This window comes from Cryptomeria japonica, chromosome 8 (genome assembly GCF_030272615.1).
Source record: "Cryptomeria japonica chromosome 8, Sugi_1.0, whole genome shotgun sequence".
Classification (NCBI taxonomy): Eukaryota; Viridiplantae; Streptophyta; class Pinopsida; order Cupressales; family Cupressaceae; genus Cryptomeria; species Cryptomeria japonica.
This window is the reverse complement of record NC_081412.1, coordinates 150,529,743-150,547,383: the sequence shown is the minus strand read 5'-3', so window position 1 is coordinate 150,547,383 and position 17,641 is coordinate 150,529,743.

The following is a 17,641-nucleotide window of genomic DNA, read 5'->3' as shown; positions in this document are numbered from 1 at the left end:
TAAGAACCCGGTGTTGCATGCTAGGACAAAGCATATTGAGCTGAAGTATCATTTCCTAAGAGACAAAGTTCAAAGTAAATATGTGTCACTGGACCATGTATCTACTAAAGAACAACTAGTAGATATCTTTACTAAACATCTACCTAAGGCTACATTTGAGTATCTTAGAGGTAAGTTAGGGGTTGTACCCCTACATGAAGTCAATTAAGTAGATGTGGAAGACATCAGTCCCGGAGCCTATTTAAAATCTTGAAGATGGATTGGTGTAGAGTGGAGCTACTCCACAGGGGGAGCAGCTAGTTGAAAATCGGTGAAGCGTGGATGAGAACCAAAATGGTTTACCTTCACTTTGGCATTGTTATCAAAGGGGGAGAAGAAATTTATATGATTGATAGCCAGTTACCAACTGAAGACATGAAGATACAATTGAAGGAGAGTATATGGTAAAAATGTAAACTAGGATTCCTATACCTGTGTATATGCTTTACTCTCAATCATCACAATCAATGGGTATTGATATTTGTATCGCCATCAATGCCAAAGGGGGAGAATGTTGGCATTGCATGAAGATTGTACTGATGAAGTATAGTGTTGTTATTGATGTCAATAGTAACCCGTAATGAAGATGTATTGCAACCGGTAATGATGCAACAAAGCAACCGGTAGTAAAGCAGTTTAGGCAACCAATATTATTATTGAAGCAAAGAGATCAACTAATAACCCTAACCAGTTGATAAGAAGAACCCTAACCAATGTAGCTTGGAGAATCGCTTGTGATGATCTATGACCAATGGTGATTGGAGATGAAGATGTCACGTATGCATGTTGCACGTGATGAGTTTTGAAGTGGATTTGGCGCGTGAAGATAACCGTTTATCTTGGGCATGATCAAATGCATAGCATGAAGTGGAAAATGTGTGATGAGATACAGGATCCAATGTGCGGTGATCCAGGAGCAGTTGAAGTTGTCTAGAACAATGTGTAGTTGATTGCTATGTAATCTAACAGTCAAGATTGAACCGGTATGTTTGTAATCTCTATGAGATTTGTAGGTTTTGTGTTGTGTTACCGACCTATTGTATTTGTTTTTAAGGTCGATGAGTTGTTTTGTAATTGTGTTGGCAAATTTGGCTAAGTGTGATTGTTGTCAGACCAGAAGGTATGTCTACATAATGTTGTGAAGGCAGATAGGAGCAAAAAAGGATTTGATTAAGCAAGGAAGTGCTATTACCAGATCAACAAAGAACCTATTGTTGTCTAACCATTACAACATTTAAATCCCTTAATCGGGTAAGCTTTAACAGGCTTGTTGTTGAAATCACCTAACAAGGTGATTGGATTTGAAATCCTCCACTGAGGTTACCTCTAACAGGGTATTACCTTTAACAGGGTATTGTAGTCATCCCTTAACCGGGTGGTCCTTAACCGGATTTGTTCTTAATAGGACATTATTGTATAAGCTTCTAACAAGGCTTGGATCCTTACAGGGCGAACTTCAGAAGAGTTTAGAATACTTGTGGGTATTCATCCCCACTGTGGTTTTTCCCATTTGGGTTTCCACGTGAAAAACCATTATGTCAAGTGGTGAATGATTTTGTGGATTTGTTTTATATATGGTTGATATGAATGACTGGTAAATCCACTTAGATATGTTTAGATGACCAAAAATGATCTAAAATGAAATATTATTCATATTAGTGAAGTGGTTTAATGTTTTGGTTAAATGGTATTTGAGTTTCAGATCTGTTGCATTGTATCATTGATGTTTTGGTCAACCGGTAAAGTTTGACAGTGCAGTTGCAGTTTTTGATACAGTGACTAAACCAGTTAGTTTAGTGATTGTATTTTGAGTTGAAAGTTTGTTTGGTGAAAGTTTAGTTTATTTTATATCTACTGATTCACCCCCCCCCCTCTTAGTAGTTGACCGGATCCTTATATTTTTATCATATTATCACTTTGTACTTCCCAATTCCTCGCTTCAATCTTCTTACAAATTTTTCTTCAATCTCATCCATGTTCTCACTAGTTTCTAGTTCATCTTGTGACATCCTTGAAACATTAAATGCAGCTTCTCTTTGATAGGACTTTATATCTTCCATCTCACCAATCTCATGGATAGACAATGTACTAATAAGATGATCAATTGCATAGTTGTTCAAGTCATGGCATTCTTCGATTGCACACTTCTTTAGTTTCTTGGGTTTTGTCAATGTAAATAGGATCATTTTGATAACATCACTCTCTTTAAAAATTATAGCAACGTCTTGAAGAGCCTTTGTTGTATCATTCTCTGTGTACGTAGCTTTCAACACTTTCATTATTAGTCATTCTAAAACTTTCAAACTTCTACTTCAAGTTCAAGAGTCTTGCTTGTTATGTCTTTGGATCTCCTTCATATGCATAACTCAATTGGTTCTAGATTCCCTTAGCTTCCTTCATTCCTTTGACTTTGTCAAAACCTTCATCATTACCACAACTGATCAAAAATTTTCTAGCCTTTGCATCTGTCTCCTGAGCTTTAATCTCATCTAGAGTTGATGGTCCATTAGGAGGTCTTTGATAACCAATCTAGATAGTCTCCCATATTATATTCTACAATGCTTCCAAATAAGATTTCATTCTTTTCTCTAGTAGTTGTTCTTCCATCAAACATTTGGATCTTTAACATGAAGATTTTACCCCATTTTAGATCTACCTCAAGTGGTTTAGATTTCCACAGAGGAAACTTGCTCTAATACCAATTGTTGAACACCCAACAAGACTGGGAGAAGAGGTGAATTATTCTGAAACATCAAAAATAGTTATTAATAAACTAATTCAATATCAACACTTTAACCATTAACATATCAAACAGAAACACGTGAACACTAGATATACGTAGAAAACCCAAACAGGGAAAAACCACTATGAGAAGCTAACTCACCATATGAATAACAATGTTTACAATATTGTAGGCTTGTATCCAGGGAGCACCAACACCTGAAAGACTTGCAAAACTAAGGTGCACTATCTTAGGCAAGATACAAAAGGACTTGTACAGCTGAAGGACACTTCTTCGGGACAAGATACAAACTGTTGTTGAATGATTCACTATCAATTAGCAATGAATGAAATAGTTGAACTAAAATTGAGAAGGATTCTCCTGATCATGAAATTGTCCTTGAACAGTAATCAAGTGACACATAGCATGGCAAACATCTCTAATGATCTACATTATCACAACACACTATCTAGCAGAATATATCAGCTTCAAATTTCTTCCCAAACTAACTTTCACATCACCACAAACTCAAATCTTCTTGCAAATCATTTGCATACACTTCTCACACAATTCACTTCTCATCCATACTCAGTTCATCCTTCTGCACATCTTATATAACAAATACAACATTGAAATTTTAAACAAGGGTCAACCAAGACAATATTATATAAAATAAGTTGCCTAGACCAAAAATACTTAGATTGGTCCACTCCAGGAGAAAGAGGGAACCAAAACATATCATAATACATCATCCCATGAACACTCCAGCAATCTGCACATGCTAGCACATATTCCAAAGGATGTTACAAAACATAACGTGTAGATATAATCAGCCAATCAACCATATAATCACTTTGAATGCAAAATAATCCATGCGGATCTCGACAAACCAAAGTGAGACCCAAATAATCACCTCAATGTATCTTCTAGCACATATCCAGACCAAAATAACATGATTCGCTAAACCACAAAGCAATTAACATCATATCTGATGGGAACCGAAAACATTCCAGACCACCCTAAATATAAGATGAAACAACCAACACAAAAAGAGTATCCACACTAAAATCTATCCAGATAACCAAGATATAACAAAGTATATACGGACCAATATCCATTCAGATAACTAGGTTTGACATCAATGGCAACCATACAAGATCATGCTTCTAACAATGCTAACTTTGGAGAATGTGCTAGCATGTGCGGTTTGTTGGAATTAACTTAGAAAGATTTGTTTTGATATATTTAGGTCCCCTTTATCTCCTAGAGTGGACTGCATTGTGTATGGTTTCTTGTGGTGGCTAGCTTTATGTAATTTGTGTATATTATGTCTATGGCCGACCTAGTTGAGGATTTCAACGCATAAACCTAGTATAAATGGAAGTGTGGATATGTAAATAGATGTGTAGATTTTTGTGAGTTTGATGTAAATGATATGCAAGAATGTGTGAGGAAGAATAAGTGTGAATTTTAGTTTATGATAACCTTTGATGATCATATCTTTAGTGTGATAGTGTTTTGAGATAGTGAATGAAGTGTGATATGTTTGGCATGATATTGTTTGCTTGACATAGTAGTTCAAGGATAGTTTCATGATTAAGAGATCTTGTTTATTACAATTCATCATTTTCTTGTACATGTCAAAAGATAGCAAGTCCTTTTGGAAACTTGTGCATTCTTTGTATCTTTCCCTAGAGCAATGCACTTCTATAATGCAAGTCCTTTGTATATTGCCTTGAGATTGTGTGTCTTAATAATGCAAGTCCCTTGTATCTTGTCTTAAGATTGTGCATCGTAGTCCTACAAGTCCGATTGGGTGTAGTGAGCTACCTTGGCCTTGAGCCTAAAACATTGTAATCAGTTATTCATATTAAGGGTGTGATTCTCACCATGGTTTTTCCCTCATTGAATTTTCCACATAAATCTGGTGTTCTTGTGTGTATTGTGCTTTATAGTTTCATGTTTTATAATTCCATAGATAAGTTAATTATGATTTTAACTTTAAAGGGTTATAAATGAGTTTTTTTAAGGTTTGAATTGATTCACCCTCTCTCTCAATCTTTTGGTATGTTCAATAGTTTAGGTTCCCGATTCTATGATCGGAACTTTGACAATGATCACATTTTATTCTCTTGGTATTGTGTACATTAATCATTTTCTTTATTGCTTCATGATGATGTTATGTTGTATTTGGATTTTGTCATGGATTGATTGATTGCAGGTGCTCGTAGATACTTGGAGACAGAGGTGAGGTTGGAACTCTCTTGTGCTTAGGGACATATGTTGAGACAGTTGGTGGTTTTAGCAAAAAGACTAAGGATCTTTCACCTATTATGGACTTCAGAGGAAATTTCTCTTGGAGAGAATCATTATGACTTGGTTATTCCCCACTCTTGATCTAATCGAAGGTTTATTACTTGAGAGATCTTGCCCATTCTTCCTTTTAGGTGCCTTATGTTTCATAGATATGGATCTTGAGTTATAGATAGATTGTTAGTTATGGAGGATTCATTTTGGGGGATGTTTTGCATTGGTCGTCTCCTTGTTCATTTTAGTTGATATTATGATGTCATTATGAGGATATTAGATGGTTTATTGGGTTGATTTCCTTTGCTGGTAATGGTAATTATGAGTTTGATTTCCTTAATTGGAGAGGCTTACATCCATGTTGGCATTAAACGTGATACATATGTTTGGTTGATCTAAGAGATTGAATGGGTTTTGGGTGTTGTTATGGCTTTTTATTTGGGGTTCTCTAGTAGAGATCATACTTGACACAATGTTGCTTGTTTGAGGTGTTGATAGAAGGACATGTTATGGTTTACAATTTTTATCTCTTTTTCTATAGTTTCTTCCATGAGATTCATGTTTATATTATTTGGGAGGTTAATGACATATTTTGGGAGAATATGAAACCATTTAGGTTTCATGTGTGGATCATTCTATTTTTCGTGGGACTTCATGTTTTGGTTACTTATGACACCTTGATTGTACATTGATTAGTAGGCACGATATGCTTTGTGCTTATTTTCAGATTTGATATTACCCATGAAGCAGGATTTCTTAGATATTTATGTTTTTTATTGACATATTTGATACAAGGAACTTGATTGTAGTTTATGGGTTGGATTCATATTTTTGGCATGAGTTTACTAATGTATTCTATAACCAAGGGGCATGAATGGTTAGATGTATTGAAATGTGTTGTGGATGTCATTCCCCATCATGTGGATTTTTTGCCTTATGACAACAACTTGGAGCCTTTGTTACTACATTAGATTTGATGTTTTTGTTCTTGGTGTGCATCTTCACTTTGGCTTGTTATTTTCCTTCCATAGATGGAAAGTTGGAGGATGAAAGGAGTTCTTTCTTGAGATGGTGGTCATTTTGGTTTTATTGTAGGTATCTTTATGGAGCACGACAACATGTTGAAGATTCATGTGGTTATATGTATGGCTATGATGATGTATTTCATTGATTGACCCTTATGAAATGTATACAAGTGGGAGAATGTTAGTATAAGGTGTTGTACACTTTGGATAATGTTTATAATCTTTTATTTATTATTATGTGTGTTGCACCTAGGGGACCTAGATGGATGTCCATCACTAGGAATTAACATTATTTTGGCCATTTCATGTTGTATGTAATATTGGAAAATATATTTAATGTGGGTCTCACATTGGAGAAATGTATTTAATTTAAATTTTGGTGCAATATTAATAAATCAAAAACTTAGTACCCAAAATTAAATGTGGAGTTAATGGTTTTGTGAACTCATGGTTTTGAGTCATGTGGTTTTACTTTACCACTTGGTTGTATTCATGTGAGCTTGATTATATATAAGAAAGTGCACGTTTAGTGGTTGAGGTTGGTTGGGTGAGTGGCCTAACATTAATGACTCTTTATGAGGAGTGCATATGTGAAGCATGGCATGGGATGTGTGGATTCAAGCTTAGGCATGTGGAGGATGCATTGAAGGGTTTGATGTTTCAAAAGTGTTCATTGTAACTTTGTAAGTGCTTTGTGTTTCTTTATTGCTCAAAAAAAGTATGGATGCTTTTGGAGGTTGAGTTTTTTCCTCATGAGGGTTTTTCTAAGGTATATCTTATGTTATCTTGTGTCTTGTCTATTTGATCTATGCATATTGGTGATTCTATAAGCTTGCATGCATGCTTGTCCCTCATTGGTTATGTAGGAAATAGATTATATGAATTGGGTATTGATGCATTATTTCCTAACACTTACCGCAAACCACAACAAGAGGAGCAAACAAATGAGTCCATGTTGTTAGTCTATAGCTACATTGGTTCATTCAAATAAAGGCATTATGATCTCTTTGTCAACAACCCCTAGAATACACTTAAATGAGGTAGATATGAATTTCTTACCTACATAGTTGGGAAATATTGCAAACTAGCACCCTAACCAAGAGTGATGCAAACCTACTTGGGACATACTAGCTCTATCAAACAACCATAGTGGAAGTATTATTTTTCTAATTGTTGCTATTTTTCTTATGTCACATGATTATTATTCCAAATGCTTATTTGAGGAAATTGTATATTTTTCATACTTTTCATGTAGTTGAAAGATGTGGGAAAATGATTTTCTTATGGAATATAAGGACAATATATGTGAAGATCAGCTTCTACTAGAATACACCTAATTTCCAAAACTATTATTGCAATATAAGTTTCATCATTGATATACTAATTTGTTAATGCATTTACCTATAACCTTCCTTAATAGTTACTCCCATAACTATGGTGGAATTATTAACTATGTCCATTATTGCACTAGTAGAACTAGATAAGGACAATGATTAAGAATGAATTACTTTCAAAATATTAGAAATAAAATATAGTGGCCAAATGGGATTTTTTCATAGTAGAAAAAATAGTAATGGAATTTTGGATTCGCTTAAAATTTTAGGAAAATATTTTTATATAAAGTTCTTATCCTTTTTTCCTCCCCTCCTAGAAAGCTCACTAGTTGTTGGGGTCTCATTTACTCCCCCCAATAACTAGTTCTATCAACTTCATGATTTTGGAATTCCAAACTTAAACCTACAATTTCTTATTTTATGTTGTATCTTAAAAGCCACCTTTAGATGAAGTCTTTTTGGTCATCTAAAATGTCCCTACTGCAATAGACTCAAGACCTTCGAACATCTTTTTTAGACCTTCTTGTCAACTCAAAATGCTTGAAGTTGTGATTATCACAAAAAAAAAATTTCCCTTCCATCCTAGACCTTTTTTTCAAGAGAAGAACTATGTTTGGGGATATAACCTTTTGGTCATCGTAGATTGTCAATTATGGGATTTTTGAGTTTTCTTTTTCTTGGGTGAAAATTTGTCAACTCGAGAGAGCTTACAAAATGTAGTTTTCACCACAGTACATGAGACAATATCTCTCAGAAGGCAATATATGGTCCCCCCTACTTATAAGGGAAGGCTCCCCCTTTGTACTCCAAACTATATCCTATCTACTAACTTTACAATAATCCAGGATAATACAATTACTTTACTCTCTTTTCTCGGAGTAACTATTAACCCAATTCTCTATTTAGAATGGATTTTCTTTCCTAAGGCCGAAAACACTTCTTATTTGTAGTAATATCAAATCTATACTAACCTAGAAGCTAGGTGTCCATAAGAGTACAAAGCCTCTCATTTCTCCATTACTCTAAAAATAACTTTTGGGACAAGAAATTTGTTAAGGAATCTAGATCAGAGATAGAGAATACAATAGTCTGGTAATATGTAGTGAGGATATACTTTAATAAGATCACTACAATGAATATGTTTTACCTCCGATGTGTATATATATATAACTCTAACTATTAATCTTCTATGATAATATCGACAACTTGTTGGTTCATGAAACTGCCACGGTTATTTGTTTCGGTTCACAGCAAGCATCGATGCCTATAAATAAAAGGATGAAGAGTCATGTCCACGTAGGGGCATGACTTCTACGTGGCTTATGTCACGTAGAGTCATGACCCTTCATTCAATGTTCACCTCTATTAGTTAACAATAACGATGATGCTTGGCTTACTAACTATTTTGACTCCGATAAGTATCGGAATTATTCTGCTTTAGTAATTCTTAAACATGTCAATTAATATATGAAATAATGAATGTATATATGTGTGTGTGTGTGTGTGTGTGTGTGTGTGTGTGTGTGTGTGTGTTACTTGCTTCAATCTAAATGAAGCTATATCCTTAACACTCCCTCTTAGAAAAAGAGGATTGAGTTTCATAATTAAGTTTTAAGGAACAACATTCTAGATAAACACATTCATTTCACATGATCATTCACTCAGTAACACTTACTAGTGAAATACTTCATATCTCAAAGAGATATGGATTATCTGATATCCAGCACTCTGGGACAACAACTACTTGAAGTCTTATCAGATTACAACCTTGATTCTAGTGACAATTGTAACATTGTCATTATCACAGGTGAAATAATTTTAGTATCATGATATCCGGCACATTCTGGGACAGCAAATTAATGTAGTCAATCATGATATGATTGTTATCATAATTTCTGACATATTTCGGAACAATCATTTAATGATAACAATTCAATAACGCATCATAGAAAATTTAGTATCAATATTTTTGGCACATTTCGAGACAACAACTTAATGTAGTCAACCCTGATAATAGATTAGGCTATTGTGAAAGTTGTCACCTTACAATAGCGATGTTACACTTACATCACATGAAAGATCATCACCTTCCATGACATAACACATACATGCAATATTGCATTCAAGATATTCATGAATATATCAATTACATATGATTAAGATTAACATCAGAAATTTCCATTATAATTTAGTCATACCAAGTTTACCTCTAAAGTACTCCACTTTCAACTTTGCAAGAAGTTTGGTGAATATGTAGGCACTTTGCTCTTCAGTGCTGATGTAGGTCAATTTGATGACATCTCTATCTACCATATCTCTTATGTAATGGTATGGGATTTCTATATGCTTGGATCGATTATTAAAAACTGGATTTATAGAAAGTTTGATGCAGCTTTGATTATCACAGTGAATCAAAATAGGGTTTAGGGGCTTCCCAAATAGTCCAACTAGCAATTTCCTTAACCATACTGCCTCACGTGCTCCCATGGAGGCAGCCATATATTCAGCTTTAGTGGAACTCTAAGCAACTGTTGACTATTTTCTGCTAAACTAGGATATCATAGCTGATCCAAGACTAAAGCAACACCCCATTGTACTTTTACGATCAATGGAACTTCCTGCCCAATCGGAATCAGAATACCTTTGGAGTTGTATCTCAACATTTTTATACTTCAAGCCAAGTCCAATAGTGCCACGCAAGTATCTCAGAATATGTTTAGCAACCATTAGGTGAATCTTCTTAGGTTCGCACATGAAATGACTTAACACATTGGTAGCATAACAAATATCAGGTCGAGTGTTTACCAGGTACATGAGATCAAATAATTTGTCTATAGTATGTAGGATCTGTAGGTTCTGAATCTACTACTTCACTTTTGAGCTTATGAAGATTTGTTTCCATTGGAATGGATAGAGGCTTACAATCTATCATAACAAATCTAGTCAGGATATCAGTGGTGTATTTTCTTTGATTTAGGAAAATGTAATTCTCTTTTTGCCATACTTATAGGCCTAGAAAATAGTGCAATAGACCTAGATCCTTCATATCGAATTCAGCCACAAGATCTTGTTTGCATTTTGCAATGAGGTGATCTTCTCTTGTTATCAACAAGTCATCAACATAGAGAACAAGTATTAACATGTCACCATCCGAATAACAAGTCATCAACATAGAGAACAAGTATTAACATGTCACCATCTGATATTTTGAAGTATATGTTAGAGTCTGCTTCATTTTTGGAATATCCTAGTTTGGAGAGATAACTATCTATCCTTTCATACCATGTCCTAGGAGCTTGCTTAAGGCCATAGAGAGCTTTTTTTAGTCTACACACATAGAGATTTCTATCATGTGTAGCAAAGCCTTCAAGTTGTTCTATATATACTTCTTCATCAATAACACCATTCAAAAATGCGGTCTTCATGACCATTTGGTGTATCTTCCACCCTTTGGAAGTTGCAATGGCAATGATGGTTCTTACAGAAGTATATCGGGCAACTAGAGCAAATGTCTCTTCGTAATCAATTCCAGCCATTTCAGAGAACCCCCTAGCAACGAATCTGGCTTTGTGTTTTTCAATACTACCATCCGAGGCATATTTGATTTTGAATAACCACTTTGATGAGACAATTGATTTGTCCTTGGTCTAGGTACAATGTCCCAGACATCATTTTTTAAGATAGATTGGTATTCCTCAATCATTGCATATTTCCAAGCTTGAAATGTTAAAGCCTCTTCAACATTTGATGGTTCAGATTTTGTAAGTTTGGTCATGAGTGCAACATAGCATAATTGATTTCTTGTTTTCTTATTCTCTTTGAAGATTTCATCGGGTTCCACATTATTTTCTTCAATCATCTTTCTTGCCCATAGTGGTCTTTTCTTGTTATTAAGATTTTCAGCATTCTCGAAATTAGGTGATTGAAGTTCATGATTTTCTATGCTATTCTCCCTTTGATTTTTAATTGTGGGATTTTCATCTGATTCTGCGGTTAGATCATCTTCTGCACTTAGAGATAGTTTATAAGAAGCATCTACTGATTTCAATAGATCTTCGTCCTAGAATATAGACTTTGTATCCTTTAGTAATTTCACTGTAGCCAACAAATATGTCTTTCTTCCCGGAGAGTTCTAGTTTGGTTCTCTTTTCTTTAGAAACGTGAATATACACATGGCAACCAAAGATTCTTAGATGGCTTAAATCTGGTTTATTTCCTGTAAAAGCTTCTTCAGGTGTTATATTCTCTACGATTGAATGAGGGCATCTGTTTTGAATGTACACAGTTGTATTTGAGGCTTCAGCCCAAAATGAGATATGTAGATTTTGATCATGCATCATGGCTTTAGCAGCTTCAATCATGGTTCCATTTTGTTGAGGATTATAAGGTACAGTACACTCCCTTTTAATCCCAACATAAATGCAAAATTCTTTAAAATTTTCAGAGATATACTCACCCCCATTATCTGATCTTAGAGTCTTTATTTTCTTTCGAGTTTGATTTTCCACTACGGCTTTAAATTCTTTAAATTTCAATAACACTTCATTTGATTCTTTGAGTTTTATGAAATAGATCCAAGTTTTTCTAGAGTAATCATCAACAAATATCACGTAATAAAGGAATCCCCCTAGTGATGGTAATGACATTGGACGACACAAATCACTTGAGGGAAAGATGTTGGTAATTTGGTATGGTTTTGTCATTGATGTCAACACCTACTAACACTTATCAACTCTAGCACTTTGGAGAATCAGCAATATTCACCAGCAAACAAATGACTTATGCACAATCACTGGCACTTGGAAGGGCATGGAAAACACTTGGTTATGTCGAAGACATCGTGTGGACACCTTGTCTTGGAGATTTATTTATTGGTATATTATTATTTGCATATTTGTTGTTACCAGCAAATAGGTCCAGGTTATACACCAGCAGGATTATCTTTTCTAGATCAGCACGCTATGGAGATGATTTATTATTGTTGTAAATGCATTAAGCCGACATGTTGAATTCGTTATTGCATCAGGCATTAATTTATTTGTAAATTGATTTTATTGTAATATCTCTTAGAGTCGACCTACTAAAATTGGTCCTAGGTTATGATATAAATGTAAGATCTTATTTGTAAGATCAGTAGTGGAATGCGAAGAAGAATTGTGTAAAGGTATATGCGAGATTAAGCAGAGCTATACAAGCAGACATCATTTGAAGGTGAAGCAAGGTTTTTGAGAAAGCATATCAGAACTACACCGGTACTGAATCCAACATATGAAGATGCAATTTTGAGCAGTACATCCTTATTGGATTTAACCATCCAATTGTAGTCAGTGTGACTCCTATTTTGTGTTTGAGCAGTGAGCTCTAGGCGCTTGGCCTTTCTGCATGTGCAAACCCCATTTGTATACACTTACTATCAGGAGTAGTATCATCTGATTGTGGGTAAGGTTTCCCACCGTGGTTTTTCCCCTTACAGGGTTTCCACGTACAAATATTGGTGTTATGTGTTGTGGATGACTTTGTCTTTTTGTTTCATGCATTAATCTTTACCGGTATTCCAATTATCTGATAAACATGTTCACTTGTATAAAAGACTGGTTCACCGGTATTAAGCAGTAAGTTGGTTAAGTTGTTTTGTTTTGAATTTATTTGACAAATGATTCACCCCCCCCCCTCTCAGTTGTCTCAGGGACCTAACAATTGGTATCAGAGCCTAGTCCTCTTTTGCAGAAGTTTAACAACTTGAGGAGATCCAATGTCTACTAACTATTTCAAGAAGGACAGACCTAAACTTGATGGAACCAACTATGGCATATGGAATATCAGAATGGAGACACATTTAAACTGCATTGGAAAGGACATCTAGGATGTTACAAGGAATGGCTATACTGCTTCTACTCAAAGCCAACCTAATCCACCTAACTTGACTAGAGATGAAGAAAATGACTACAAAGCAAGAAAAGCACTTTTGAGCGCATTAACAGATCAGCAAATCATGGGATTATCAGACAGATCAACTGCTAAAGCTATTTGGGATCATCTAGAAACACTGAATGAAGGAGATTCCACAGTCAAAATTGCGAAGCTTGAAAGCTTCCGAGTCAGGTATGAAAATCTGAAAATGGAAGAAGATGAAAGGATTTCTGCTTTTATGGAGAGAGTTAATGAAATTGTTTTGGGTATTAAATATTGTGGAGGAACCTTAAGTGAAGATGAAATTGTTTCAAAAGTTTTAAGAGGGTTGCCACCGGCATATAAAATGAAGGTCACTTCTATAAATGAGTTAAGAATAATGCCTAATACATTAGTAACTAGAGATACATTGATTGGAAAACTTTTAGCCTTTGAAATTGAGGAATTTGGTCACGTTGCTATGATAAAGACAAATTTAGCCTTTAAAGCATCAACATCATCTGCATCATTTGACAAATCTGATTGGAAACCCTTTTATGCAAGAGAACTTGAAGAAAGCAGGAAAGAAAATGAAGAACTTAAAGCACTATTTGCAAGGAAAATGCCTAAAGGTCCAGTTGGAAGTATGAAGGTAAAGCACCCTTTAAATGTTTTAACTGTAATAAGATTGGTCACATGGCTTCAAGATGCCCTGATAGACATGCTAGACTAAGAGAAGAAGCTAGAAAAACATACAAACCTAACCCTGAATATCAGAGATACATATTTAAGAAGAATAAAGACAAATCTTGTTATCTTGCTGATGAAGGAGTGACTGGTGATTCTGATGAGGATTTGGCAGACAATGGATGGGTTTTTGCTGCTATAACAGAAGATCAATCGACACCTATAGTCCAACTGGTGGAGAAGGCCTTGGCAGCTAAAATTGAAGTAAAGGATGAATGGATCATTGATTCAGGATGCTCACATCATATGACAGGAGATAAAGGTAAATTCTTGAACTTTCAAGAATATAATGGAGGTTTAGTGAGATTGGGAGATGATAAAGCTTGTCTGATCAAAGGTAAAGTTACAATATCTCTTGATGGTAAGCATAATACTGACAATGTTTACTATGTTGAAGGTTTAAAGCATAATCTTTTGAGCGTTGGTCAATTAGTTGAGAAAGGATTTCAGTTACAATTCAAAAATGGAAAATGCAAAATCATGAATAAAACTGGTTTAGAAATTGCAACCGATAATCAAACTAGAGGAAATATCTTTCATTGAAATAACAGTGAAAAGATATGCTTGATTGCACATATCGATGAAAGTTGGCTATGGCATAAGAGACTCTATCATTTAAACTTTAATTGCATGGTGAAAATCAGTACTACTAAGGCAGTTAGAGATTTACCTAAAATTGTCAAACCTCACAATACAGTATGTAAGGAATGTCAATTTGGAAAACAAGTTAGAACTACCTTTAAAAGTATTCTAGAAAAATCCAATAATACTCTTGACTTAATTCATACTGACTTATGTGGCCTAGCTAGAACCAAAAGCTTGCAAGGTGATCGATATTTCATGCTAATCATTGATGACAATTCTAGAATGTGTTGGGTTACTTTTCTAACCAAAAAATCAGAAGCACTTGGAAAGTTCAAACTGTTCAAAGCTATGGTAAAAAATAAAACCGGTAAGAAAAACAAATGTCTAAGATCAGATCAAGGAGGAGAATTTACATCTAAGGAATTTAATACATTCTGTGAAGTAAATGGAATCAGGAGACAGCTATCAGCACCTCGGACACCATAGCAGAATGGAGTTGTTGAAAGAAAAAATAGAACTATCTTGGATGCAGCAAGAAGTATGTTATCAGAAGCAAACCTACCACATGTATATTGGAGAGAGGCAGTCAGTACAACGGTCTATACATTCAACAAAGTTCACAACAAAGGTGAAACCGATAAGACCCCTCATGAACTATGGTTTGGTATTACTCCTACTCTTAAATATTTCAGAATATTTGGAAGTAAATGCTATATTAGAAAAGATGAGTATATTGGGAAATTCGATCCTAGAAGTGATGAAGGAATATATTTCTTGGTTATTCATCTAAAAGTAAAGCATATAGATGTTTTAACAAAAGATTAAAGAAAATTGTTGAGAGTACGAATGTGAAGATTGATGAACAATTGAGAGGAACTTCAAGGTATATAGATTCTGAACCAGCAATAGAAATTCTAACAAATGAACCTACACTAAACCCGCCGGTACAGAATGAAGATCCACTTACACCAATACCATTTGAAAATTCCACTGTGAGTGAGGAATAGCAGCAAACAAAGACACCCAGGTATGTAAGACTGAATCATTCTGAAGATCAGATAATTGGAAACAAGTATAAAAAAGTTATGACAACAAGAAGACTGGCAAATGAAGAGGTATGTCTTATTTCTCAAATTGAACCATCATCAGTTAATAAGGCATGTGAAGATAAATATTGGATTAAAGCTATGGAAGAAGAATTAGAACAAATTGAGAAGAATAACACTTGGACATTAGTTCCCCGGCCTAAAGATAAAAATGTAATTGGAACCAAATGGGTATTCAGAAACAAACTTAATGAAGATGGGAAGGTTATCCTAAATAAAGCAAAACTAGTGTGTAAGGGATATTCTCAGAAAGAAGGAATTCATTACAATGAGACCTTTGCACCAGTAGCCAGAATTGAGGCAGTTAGATTACTTTTGGCTTTTGCAGCACACAAGAACTACAAAGTATATCAAATGGATATTAAATGTGCATTTCTGAATGGAGATCTTGAAAAAGAAGTTTACATTGAACAACCTGATGGATTTTCTTTGACAGATAACAAAGATATGGTTTGCAGGTTAATGAAAGCTTTGTATGGATTAAAATAAGCTCCAAGAGCTTGGTATGCAAGACTGGATAAGTATCTTTTGAAGATTGGTTTTTCTAAAGGTAATGCTGACAGCAACTTATATTATAAAGTGACTAATGATGACATCTTGGTTATAGAAGTTTTTGTTGATGATATAATCTTTGGAGGAGAAGATGGACTATGTAATGAATTTTCTATTGAAATGCAGCAGGAATTTGAAATGTCTATGATTGGAGAAATAAAATTCTTTTTAGGATTGCAGATTACATAGACTTACAAAGGTATATTCTTGAGTCAATCCAAGTACTTAAAAGAGTTACTAAAGAAATTTGGGATGGAGAACTCTAAATCGGTAAGCACACCTATGACTACAAACGACAAACTATCACTAAGGGATGAATCTACACCTGTTAATCCAACTAGGTACAAATCTATGATAGGAAGTTTACTATATTTGACACAAACCAAACCTGATATCATGAATGCAGTATGTATTGTTTCAATATTTCAGAGTAATCCTAGAGAAAATCATGAATAAGTAGTAAAAAGGATTTTCCGGTACTTACAAGGAACAACAAATCTTGGATTATGGTATCCTAGAAATGAAAACTTTGAATTATGTGCATACACAGATGGAAATTGGGCAGGAGATGTGGATGATAGAAAAAGGACCACCGGAGGAGCATTTTTTCTTGGAAACAGACTAGTTTCTTGGTTGAGTAAGAAACAAAGTTGTACATCCTTATCAACAGCAGAATCAGAATATGTTGCAATAGCAACTAATTGCACACAGGTACTATGGCTTAAACAAATGTTGAAAGACATAAAAGGAAAAATGCAAGGAACTTATTACTATCTATTGTGACATTATTGTAGCAATTGATATATCTAAGAATCCGGTACTACATTCTAAAACCAAACATGTTTCTATCAAATTGAATTTTCTACGGGAGAATGTTGAAGCAAAAGAAATTAAACTGGTTTATGTGAATACTAAAAAGCAGATTGCAGATATTTTCACTAAACCTCTGCCTAAGGAGACCTTTGAATATCTTAGAGATCAGCTTGGGGTCATTCCCCCACCGGTAGATACTTAGGAAGTTGATATCTATCATCAACTGGCAGAATTAATAGAAAAAATTTTACTCCAGTCTTTGATGAGGAAGCTACTTCTCAAGGGGAGTAGTTGGTATACTGTATTGATTGGTATTGTGCATATGAAGTTGGCTTGGTAGTAACTTTGGCATTTGATGTCAAAGGGGGAGAGATTGGTATAGAAAAACACAAGGAAACACATGTTCCTCTTAGGGGGAGAGATTGTTACTTTGAGAAAGATTACTTATATTTTGGTAATTATTGGTATCTTGGTATTTGGCATTTTTGTTTTGGCACTTTGATGGTTTTTCCATCTTGTGTT